Genomic DNA, 8214 nt, shown 5'->3' with positions numbered 1-8214 from the left:
GGTCATGTATTAGTTATTAAATGCTTCTGCGTATGCGTCCCTTGAGTCGGTATGTTGATGTGCTAAATGTGATTATTCCAGTGCGTTCAACTTGCACGTTGTAGTTGAATGATCCACGAAAATAATTAGTAGCTTTTGTTCAACCTTTATTCAAAACTTTATAGTCAAAGGGAGACCATCACGCAACGGCGTTCACGATATGTTCTCCTTATAACTTTGAATTCTGGCGCTTTTTACCTTGATGTTTTAAATAATACGTTAAAGAAGTGTATCAAAATTTTAACATATGTGCACAGCCAGTGTTCCGCACAATAACATTTATTTATTTATTTATTTATTTATTTATCTATTTATTTTTTTTCTGTTCGTATTTTTAAACAGTGTCAGGTCCCTGTCATACAGTGTTACATAACTTTGACTTGTAAAATTTTGTCAGCTTTCTGTGCCTAGTTGTTCAAAACTTAGTTTAGATGATCTAGAATTAGCACTGACTTCAAATTCAGTTTTGCAGCGCGTACAGCTTAGCAATGTGAATTGATGTCATGATAATGATGATGATGTCTGTATTAAGCCTTGGTAGACTACTTGGGGACATTGACAGAAAAGTAAATAAGTGGGTAAATAGATTGATGGAAATTCCTTTTGCTTTTTTTTAGCAGGGCTTCTCTCAAACTGCAACTAAGAATTTGTAGTGGAAACACTATTTCATAAGAGAGATTCACGGATGAGCTTTGATCAAGATTTGAACAATCGATCAATCTGGGGAACAAATAAAAACAGAAACGTGCAACTTGTGAATTTCACATAAACGCGTCCCATTTGGTAAATAAGAAGTAAACCGGGGTAAAATTCCTTTTATGAACAATTTATTGTCTGAAGACCAAGTAGCAATACATAAAAAAACGAAAAACTGAAGAATTGATGCAAGTACAGTCGACATGTGGTGAGCAAAAGGCAGTACAAGCTAAATTTAGATTTGAACCCAGTGTCCACGCGTCCATTGCGAGCTAAACATTCCAGAATTGAACAAAAACATCAATTTTCAGCTATGAACACATTCGAATCAAATAACACTTTTGCCTAATAGAATTTCAATGGTTGGGTACCTGTTTATTGAAAAGCAAAAAATTCAGCAAATAGCAGCTGACTTGCATTATACAACACTTCACAATAATTGACTGACACGATGTTGTGAATCAACACAGTAGCGCAAGTATTCATCCTAAATGCGTTTGAGGAAACCGTTCGTGTTTATGCGTCACGTTGTACCTGCAAAGATAAGGAGAAAGTCAGATCAGTAGGAAACGGTTGGAAACCTGTCAATTCGCCCACACCATGCAAGGCAAGACCAGGACTAACGATAAACCTGAAGTTTTCTTTTTTACAAAATGGTACCTCGAACTTTCGCAACATGGGAGGAATAATGCCATTTGTTTTACAAGGGATCGATAAAAATGTCGTCACGACAATGATTCATTCACGAAAGAACGTCACCTGGCATTTTTTCGTAAAAGGTAACCACGCTCGGAAATTCGGGGAAATTGGATTCTATTTTCTTAGATTTTCTATCATTTAAATGTTCAGATGTGAAAGAATCCAGAAAGAATACGGCAGGTTTGTTTTACAAGTCACAGTTCACAACTACAGGTTTACTGTGATAATTGCATATAAATAAGCTAAACAGGGTCTCCTAGCCCCAACCCAATATATACTAAAAGGATAATTCAGGCCAAGGGCACGCTAACCCTCTTGGTTAAGATATCAGTGCAACAGTGACTGTACTCGTGACCTGTGAAATGCGACCTGTAAAAAAGACCTGTCCGAAAGAATAAACTTTGTTAGCTAAGGGGCCGGTTCGCAGACGCCATACTTAACATGAGCTGAATCGAATTCGAATTTAGATCGACCTAAATTAATTAATCCCGGCTCAACAGATTCAGACGCCGAACTTAATTCAGCGGCAATTAATTCACTGAAACATACTATGACTAAAGAAAATTGCGGATGTTGGGTAAATTTATGTATTTGATTTGGCTCATGTGAATAGTACGGAGTCTGAATCAAAGCCGTTCCACAGCTGTTTCTCCCAGGTGAGCCGATTCGAATTACATCGGCCGTTCTGAATTGATATGGAGTACGGCGTTGGCTGCACTGGGCCTAAAAAAAATAGCCAGCTCCTTGTTTGTTCGCTTTGTTTGTCGTTCCTGTTTTTGTTTTTGTTGTTTTCTCTGCTTTTTGTTTCAGTGTTACATTATACTTACAATCACCTCACTTCAAACACTCATGCAAGTTCAACAGCAGCAAAAGTTTGCCCTGGATACATCCAACTGAAAGACCCCCCCCCCCCCCCAATACAAGCCCCCTCTACTTTCGTTCGTGTTGTTAGTTCTAATTTTGTTCCAAATATTGATGTTTTAAATGAAAAACGTACTTCAATCAACACTGCTATAGCTCGTTCCGAAACGTTTTTTTAATTCCGATTATAAGCCCCCTCGGATGTAAGCCCCTCCGTTCATAAGCCCATCTAAAACCCCTTACGAAGTTGTATAAGACCAGGACTTGTAATATACGCGGCAGTTTACGGTATTGCAATTCACTCACCCAAAGAAATCTGTGTAATGTTGGTCCACGAGATACCGTTCAGCTCGATCCTTCATGAACAACTTCAACTGATCAAGTTTTAAAGGGCCCAATGGATCGTCTCCAAACTCTATTATCAGCCCCTGTCCGATCTTGCTTGGTTTGATGGGATTGGTGTCCTCAACTAAAATATAGTCCCCAGGCTCCGTGAACTTGTCAAAATGCTCCAACACGCCAACCACGTTAACATGAGCATCCTCATTAATACACCACGGGTGAGGCAGGCTCTGACAACAGATATCAGTAAAGGGACAATAATAAGTAAATCCTGAAATAGGCTCCTCCCTTCCTCAGTAATCCGCCTTCAACAGAGTACCGTATTTACTCGAATAAGCGCCGCGGCGCTTATTTAATTTTTCGTGTCTCCTGTGCGGCGCTTATTCGAGGGCGGCGCTTATTAAAAGGCTCATACCACAAAGCCAAAACATTTTGATTGTACAAGCAAACGCTGACAATCTCCTTACTGCAACAGTTACAGGGAAGAGAAAGAGGGAGGTTGGGCTTCTCTTACCGGCAAAGTTTACAGCCTTCACGCAAGAACTGAAGAACGCGAACATTTTGAAGAGAGAACTAAATGAAAGAGCATCAAGATATACTCACTTCGAACTGAAAACATCACTATTGATGAAAATAAATTCCCATTGTTGGCTTAGAACCGCATTGCAGCGATTACAGTGTATTTTTATCATCTTATGGAAATACTCAAATAATCGCCGCACCGGAGCTGCGGCGCTTATTCGAGGGCGGCGCTTATTAACCATTCCGCTCCATGTGCGGCGCTTAATCGAGGGCGGCGCTTATTCGGGGGCGGCGCTTATTCGAGTAAATACGGTAATTCAATATGGCGGCAGTCGACTGAGAAATCCTTCGGAAGGCAAAGAGCGACTGAAGAAAACTCCAACTTATTTTAAGATGCACTAGGCCCAGGGTAGGAGATTTTAGATTTGAGTTAGTTATGAATTAACCTATTTCGAGAAAGAGCGGGTTAAACTTAAAAATTAAGGGCGCTTTCCATTTGTCAGAATTGGCCCGGTGACCAGACCGGTCGGTGAATGAGGTGTACCAATTTGAAGGACTGATTCTTCGAATTCTGGCTTCAAAATAACACAATCTGAGAGTAGTTTGCGCCATGTTGAAGGAATTCCAAAAGGTGGCATATAAACTGCTGTTCAAATTGGTGCATTCCGTTTGCGAAATGATCGATCTGGCTGGCCAGTTCTGACACTCAGAATGGAAAGCGTCCCAAGGGTCACCAAAGTAGAGTTACCAAATCTGGAAAGGTTACGTTGCATGATGGCCACGTGCCGGTTATAGCAGGGACTTGTGCGACCCCTTTGACTGGTTTCACTTGCCATGAACTGAGTGGACTCTGTAATCTCAAATTTGCTGTAAATCGACCTACGTTATTCATCATTTTACCTCCCAATAAAGGACACGTGCACATAAGTTGATTTTGAGCTTTCCGCAATCTCATAGCCAGAGTCCTCAGGCTCTTTGGCCAGCGGTTGGTCGCAAAGAGAGACGGGGGCACTGGAATTTTATTACCGCAGGATTTCTGAGGTAAAATAAGGAAAGCCATTACAGAGCAGCCAATCAAAAAATTATATTTTTTTTCGAATTCCCCAGAGTCTCTCCTGGCGACCAACTGCTGGCCAAAGAGCCCGAGGAGTCTGGGTACGAGATTGGGTTTTCCGGTTTGTTTACTTTTGTAGTGCTGTGTCGGGGAGGTTTATTTACAGTAAACAGCGATTTGTGTGCATTTCTGCAGGTCTCTATTTGCAGGCCTCAATCAGGCCTCAATCTTTTCTGCCTCGATCGGTTAGTTGGGCTTTTAAGTTAGTACCTTTAGTAGCTCTTCAGGGAAGCTTTTCTCAATTTCGTTACTATCACCTTGAATGAAAGTAACATCCGAGCATTCTCTGGCTACTGGATCCAGCAAAGACAGGTCAATGTCCAAAGACAAAACACGTGACTTGAGCCCGTACATTTTAATCATGTCCGCTGCCCACAGAGCTGAAGCTCCTTTGTAAGCACCTATTTCGATCACTGTCTGTGGCTTCATTTCCCATAACAGCTGCTGGACTATTATCAGGTCAAAACAGTTCTTAATCATGGTTATGCCTCGCCAGCTCGTCATATATTTCCCTTAAAAACGAAAATGATAAATTGAGGTGATGTTTGACAAATGTAACAGGTTCTTTTGGGGAATTTATAGCTCCGGGATTGAGCGAGAGGTGATCTGCTACCTTCCCGCATCTTTTATTACGTCAAGTGGACCACATCGATCGTCTTCAAGGAACAGTGTTTATTACAGATCTTGACTCATTCTGTTATAGGCTGAACTTAAAAGCTTTTACTGAAGCGCATTTGTCACATACGACTCACAGCCAATAGTATTTCGAGAACTCTTGCAATTTCACTTGCGTAAGCTTAGCAACTATGGAGGAAATACTAAAGATATTACTTTTATTTGTTTTTCGAAAGAACAGCAGGTGTTGAACATGTTGAACACCAATGCGATTGGCTTGACGATTACAAAGGCTGCTATATTTCTTAAACTGAGTAAGATGTACTTTTATACTTAAAAATGTCTCGCGGTAATTTGGGGATTGCATTGTGTCCTGACCTACCACGTATCCATTGAAAGGGGTGGAACCGGGAACAGTTTAAATGTTATCTTTTTAGCAAGATCACGTTTTAAAAGAAAAATGTTTACTTCGCGAGAATCTGTTAGCCATTTTGTAACTGCTTTCTGTATCCTGCAGACTGAGTTAGCAAGAGTTTGCTGAATTTTTCTGACAGCTGCTTTGTTAATTGCAATAAATTACTTGCCATTCATCAGTGGGTGTCTTGCTTTCCTCAACACTCGCTTGCAAACATTTACTAGCAAGGATTGGGATGCCCAGCCAACAGTATTTCGCAAATTTCCCACAGAACATGACTATTGGGCTTCCTTTAATTTTTTGAGTGATTGTTTTGCATACAGAGGTGAAAGGGTAATATTTTCTAGGAGGGAGAATGTGCCATTGCAAAGAACGTTGGATTTTGGAGAAATGGCATGTGTTATCGAAGCTTCTGAGCTTCGTGAGATTCGAAAACGAAACTCTCTGAGCGCAACTGTAAGGGCCAGTTATTTTAACGGAGTCTAACTAAGGCCCTGGCTTAAGAATATCAGTGGGCCTCCAAATCTGTTCATAAGTGGTTTATTATAAGGAAGGTGCCTACTTTTGTTACCACTGTCTGCGCATATCGAGATAATCGGTTTTCCTTCATTCTCGACCCCGCAGCCGCTGTCAGTCATGCGCAAAAGGAAAGAGCTCTGGAGTCGAGATTGGCTTTCCTATGGGTGGTGCCTATTAATACAGGGAGATTTTTGCGCGGTTTAAAACTATGCAGAGAAAGCAGAACTTAGCAAGTGCTCTTGGTATCCAAAGATAAAATTTGGGGTAACCATGCATTTTTCAGAGGTAATAAAGCTTCAATTTAGAAAAATATGCCATACGTTGCTTTGTATTTTACTGCTTTTTTTGGATTATTGTTACTTAATTATCTCTCAAAAATGCGTGATTACCCCCAATTTTCTTTTGGGATTACAACAGCCTTAATTGCTAAAATCTGCGTTTCCCGATTAGTAATAAACCGCGCAAAATTTCTTCTGTATTAGAAGGCACCGTCCTTAAGTAGATAAATAGTTTTCTAGTCTAGGATGTCAGCCTTCTTGTTACCGTCAGCGGTAGACAATGTTTAGATATGATTGTTGGCAAAATTGAAAATGGCTTAGAACGTGGTTTTGTTGAACACCATCTAAACTGCCTTTTAATAACTGATCCTGTACTTTATTGTTACGGTTGTTACTTAGTGACCTGGCCTTGAATTGGAAGCGAGGCTGGAGTTGACTTTTTTATAATATAAACCGCAGTTTTTTTCAAATATAAATGTAAACTAGTGAGCATACGAACGATATAATTTTCATATCAAAAGCAGTGAGGTTTGCATCGGACCAAAGTCAAAGTCCAGCCTCGCTTCTACTCAAAGACCAGGTCACTAAGCGCACAACTGGATGGGCTACTGGAAACAAATACATACCTTGAAAGTTATAATCACAACAAACAAGACCCCAAGAACTGAAAGAGCCCAGTGGGATTATATAAGGACAGAAGGGAACTGTTTTCGGTGCTAATAGAGTATGTTGAAACCTACCATGAGCTGAGTTTAACATGGTGTCGACTGACATATCTCCAGAGTCGCGCCGGTCCTGGAATCGAGCATAACGAGGTCTCTCGGAAAAAAAACTTGTCCAGAGCTGATTGGAAATTGTCATAGTCGCTATTGTCGATAGTGTCACTCATTATAACAATGCTTCAAAACACCTCTAAAGGCAAAGACGAGGAAAGCTGAGGAAGCAATACAAACAAAAAATTGCCATGCTAACAGACGCTTTTTACTCTAAACAAAAAAGACAACTACACGAAATACCAGAGACAAGAACAACTTCCTACATGCTAAGAAACTTACCAGGAAGAAACGCTTGCTAGCAGGGTAATAAAAAATGAAAAGACAAATTACATCACCGAATCTCCCGCACACTACATTTATCAATACAATGAAAACCCCTTCCAAGTTTGAAACAAAAATAAATAAATAGAATTTATAAGGGCTCGAATAAATAGCTAAAATCGCCCAAACCGCAAGTTTCAGATACATTAAATATGTTTACAGCGTGCAGCATTCTTGCGCAGGCAACAACTCATAAAGTTTCCCCAACAGCGTATATCGGTGAAATTTCACTTACTGTATACAGAACAATGATTCTGGCAAAAGTAGAGCGCCACCCCTTAAGTTTTGTTGACAACGCTGTACAAACTGGGAGCGCCCGCTGTATGAAACTGACCCAGAAAATGCTAAGAAGGTATGATACAGCTTTGCTGGTCACGATCATACCGCTTTTCGGGAATGCTAACAATGTTTCAGGCTCAAAACGTGAAAAAATAAGAACACTCACTTTCGGCTTAATTGAGCAGCCTCGGCCGCAAAATGAACAAAACGGATAGTGTATGTTGTATTATTTAATGACGAATACTAATCATAACACTGAATAATATTTGAATTGTATCTTTTTTTTGAGCTGCGTGTTAGTCTATTTTTAATACCTCCAACTTTTGTATTTTGCGCTTATGTAACAGTAAAAGTCAGCTGAAGAGTGGGGAGTAGAAATAAAAAAATGTCAAATGTCAAGTGTGAAATATTAATAAGCTAGGACTGGTCCGCCTCGATTACTGCTTGCGGCCCAATCTTCCTATAATAAGTTAGTTCAATAGTTCAATAAAGTTCAAAAGGCCTTCCAAATACTGACTATCAGTTTTATTAATTTTGCGGCCGAGGCTGCTCAATTCAGTTAAACCGAAACTGAATGTTCATATTTTTTTCATATTTCTGACATATCATATTTTCATACTAACTCACGAATCCACGAAGTACCTCAAAAGTACCGTAACTTTAGTAGTGCTTACACAGATCACGTAAGTCATATATTTTTTTTTCAGATCACGTACGTTGCTATATTTTTTCATATTA

The 8214-nt window shown here is 40.0% G+C and overlaps 1 pseudogene across 1 annotated transcript; it reads right to left on the bottom strand.

Moving 5' to 3' along the window:
• Window positions 1-961: 961 nt before the first annotated feature.
• LOC146477295 (uncharacterized) lies at window positions 962-6889 on the bottom strand (annotated as a pseudogene). The gene is made up of 4 exons (XR_014865431.1): window positions 6841-6889; window positions 4484-4785; window positions 2602-2867; window positions 962-1269 (listed from the first exon to the last, which is right to left on the bottom strand). The product of XR_014865431.1 is annotated as an uncharacterized LOC146477295 (transcript).
• Window positions 6890-8214: the final 1325 nt, after the last annotated feature.

This window comes from Pavona decussata, unplaced genomic scaffold (assembly GCF_977016875.1).
Source record: "Pavona decussata unplaced genomic scaffold, jaPavDecu1.1 SCAFFOLD_71, whole genome shotgun sequence".
In the NCBI taxonomy this organism is placed as follows: Eukaryota; Metazoa; Cnidaria; class Anthozoa; order Scleractinia; family Agariciidae; genus Pavona; species Pavona decussata.
The sequence above is the reverse complement of the archived record's forward strand: the minus strand, read 5'-3'. Positions and strand labels throughout refer to the sequence as shown.